The sequence below is a fragment of the Tamandua tetradactyla genome, chromosome 14, assembly GCF_023851605.1.
Source record: "Tamandua tetradactyla isolate mTamTet1 chromosome 14, mTamTet1.pri, whole genome shotgun sequence".
In the NCBI taxonomy this organism is placed as follows: Eukaryota; Metazoa; Chordata; class Mammalia; order Pilosa; family Myrmecophagidae; genus Tamandua; species Tamandua tetradactyla.
The window spans coordinates 60,413,751-60,417,465 of NC_135340.1; positions in this window are offsets into that span (position 1 = coordinate 60,413,751).

Genomic DNA, 3,715 nt, shown 5'->3' on the forward strand with positions numbered 1-3,715 from the left:
AGAGACCAGACACACAGTGTACCCCAGTCTGGACCAGCTGGACCGGCTGCGAGTCTCCACAACAGTGGGTTCCCCGAGCCATGCGTACTTCCCCAAGCCGCAGCGGCCGGTGGCCAGCACCCCTCCCCAACAGGCGGCTTCCCGGACTGGCTGTGAGTCTCCAGACCGGCTGTGAGTCTCGGACCAGCGAGTTTCCCAAGCTGCGGCGGCCGGCAGCCGGCGCCCCTCCCCCACAGGCAGCTTCCCAGACTGGCTGCGAGTCTCCAGACCGGCTGTGAGTCTCCAGACTGGCTGCGAGTCTCGGAACAGCGAGTTCCCCAAGCCATGGCGGCCGGCAGCCGGCGCCTCTCCCCCACAGGCAGCTTCCCTGTCCGGCTGCGAGTCTCAGACCAGCGAGTTCCCCAAGCTGCGGCAGCTGGCAACTGGTGCTCCTCCCCCACAGGCAGCTTCCCAGAGGGAAAGGAAAGAGTCCAACAGTAGCAGGGACTGAGTCCAACCAAATACCAATAGTGGCATTAACAAACAAATTCTGGCTACTAAAAATAGGCCCCCAGCTCAGGCAAAACTGATCAAGGCAGAAGTCGCCTATTGGGCTAACTGAAAAAGAGGAAAGGGGATGAAACGGAGCCTTCTATGGCTGTTTCTATGGAGGCTTGGTTGCATCTGGACTCAGCGCCAGGATTACACAGGCTGCAACTGCCACAAACGCAGAAACAGGCTGCTTTCAGGGCTATCTACCACCTGAACCTTCCCCATGGGAGGTGTGAAACACAACTCAGGTGGAATCCCTCTCTGAGGAATTCAGATCCCAGGGCTTCACAATTTGAAGCGATTAAAACCAGCCTACAAGCTTTCCTCTGTCTCCACCATGCCCCCAGCAGGGAGAGCCTTCCAAAGTTAAAGGAGCCACAACATCTTTTGCTGGAGGGACCCACAGACAGACAAGCGCCACATACTGGGCAGGATAAGAAAAACAGAGCCCAGAGACTTCAAAGGAAAGTCTTTCAACCTGCTGGGTCTCACACTCAGGGAAAACTGACGCAGGTGATTCCTTCCCCCCGAAAGGAGACCAGCTTAGTCTGGGAAAACGCATCTGGAGTCTGTAATACCTATGTAGACCCTCCTAAGGGAAGGGAGGGAAAAGGCACCTTACAAGCAGGACAAGAAACAAGAAAATAAGAACTGAAAATTTACCCTCTGTTAAACAAAACTTAAGTTAGAGGCCCAGAAAAAGCTGAACTGAAGGTCAATGAACAGATAGACAACAAACTCATCTAGCAAGAAAACCCTAGGTAAGATAAGTGAAAGCAATCTCCAGAATAAACTAATTAAGGTAATTAAATGTCCAGACACCAGCAAAAAATAACAAATTACACCAGGAAAATTGAAGATATGGCCCAGTCAAAGGAACAAACCAATAGTTCAAATGAGATACAGGAGCTGAGACAACTAATTCTGAATATATGAACAGAAATGGAAAACCTCTTCAAAAACCAAATCAACAAATTGAGGGAGGACATGAAGAAGACATGGGCTGAACAAAAAGAAGAAATGGAAAGTCTGAAAAAACAAATCATAGAACTTATGGGAATGAAAGATACAGTAGAAGAGATGAAAAAACAATGGAAACCTACAATGGTAGATTTCAAGAGACAGAGGTTAGAATTAGTGAACTGGAGGATGGAACATCTGAAATCCAAAAAGAAACAGAAACTATAGGGAAAATAATGGAGACATTTGAGCAGGGGCTCAGGGAATTGAATGATAATATGAAGCACACAAATATACGTGTGTGGGTGTCCCAGAAGGAAAAAACGAAGGGCAAAGGAGGAGAAAAACTAATGGAAGAAATTATCACTGAAAATTTCCCAACTCTGATGAAAGACCTAAAATTACAGATCCAAGAAGTGCAGCGCACCCCAAAGAGAATAGATCCAAATAGGCATTCTCCAAGACACTTACTAGTTAAAATGTCAGAGGTCAAAGAGAAAGAGAGGATCTTGAAAGCAGCAAGAGAAAAACAATCCATCACATACAAGGGAAACCCAATAAGACTATGTGTAGATTTCTCAGCAGAAACCACGGAGGCAAGAAGAGAGTGGGATGATATATTTAAATTACTAAAAGAGAAAAACTGCCAACCAAGAATTCTAAATCCAGCAAAATTGTCCTTCAAAAATGAGTGAGGAATTAAAATATTTTCAGACAAAAAGTCACTGAGAAATTTGTGATCAAGAGACCAGCTCTGCAAGAAATACTAAAGGGAGCACTAGAGACAGATATGAAAAGACAGAAGAGAGAGGTGTGGAGAAGAGTGTAGAAAGAAGGAAAATTAGATATGATATATATAATACAAAAGGCAAAATGGCAGAGGAAAGTATTACCCAAACAGTAATAACACTAAATGTTAATGGACTGAACTTCACAATCAAAAGACATAGACTGGCAGAATGGATTAAAAAACAGGATCCTTCTATATGCTGTCTACAGGAAACACATCTTAGACCCAAAGATAAACATAGGTTGAAAGTGAAAGGTTGGGAAAAGATATTTCATGCAAATAACAACCAGAAAAGAGCAGGAGTAGCTATACTAATATCCAACAAATTAGACTTCAAATGCAAAACAGTTAAAAGAGACAAAGAAGGATACTATCTACTAATAAAAGGAACAATTCAACAAGAAGACATAACAATCATAAATATTTATGCACTGAACCAGAATGCCCCAAAATACATGAGGAATACACTGCAAACACTGAAAAGGGAAATAGACACATCTACCATAATAGTTGGAGACTTCAATTCCACACTCTCATCAATGGACAGAACATCTAGACAGAGGATCAATAAAGAAAGAGAGAATTTGAATATTACAATAAATGAGCTAGACTTAACAGATATTTATAGGACATTACACCCCACAACAGCAGGATACACCTTTTTCTCACGTGCTTATGGATCATTCTCAAAGATAGACCATATACTGGGTCACAAAGCAAGTCTCAAAAAATTTAAAAAGATTGAAACCATACACAACACTTTCTCAGATCATAAAGGAATGAAGTTGGAAATCAATAATAGGCAGAGTACCAGAAAATTCACAAATATGTGGAGGCTCAACAACACACTATTAAATAACCAGTGGGACAAGGAAGAAATTACAAGAGAAATCAGTAAATATCTCAAGGCGAATGAAAATGAAAATACAACATATCAAAACCTATGGGACGCAGCAAAGGCAGTGCTAAGGGGGAAATTTATTGCCCTAAATACCTATATCAAAAAAGAAGAAAGGGCAAAAATTCGGGAATTAACTGTCCACTTGGAAGAACTGGAGAAAGAACAGCAAACTAACTGCAAAGCACACAAAAGGAAAGAAATAACAAAGATTAGAGCAGAAATAAATGAAATTGAGAACATGAACACAATAGAGAAAATCAATAAGACCAGAAGCTGTTTCTATGAGAAAATCAGTAAGATATATGGGCCCTTAGCAAGATTGACAAAAAGAAGAAGAGAGAGGACGCAAATAAATAAGATCAGAAATGGAAGAGGAGACATAACCACTGACCTCACAGAAATAAAGGAGGTAATAACAGGATACTATGAACAACTTTATGCTAATAAATACAACAATGTAGATGAAATGGACAAGTTCCTAGAAAGGCATGAACGACCAACTTTGACTCAAGAAGAAATAGATGACCTCAACA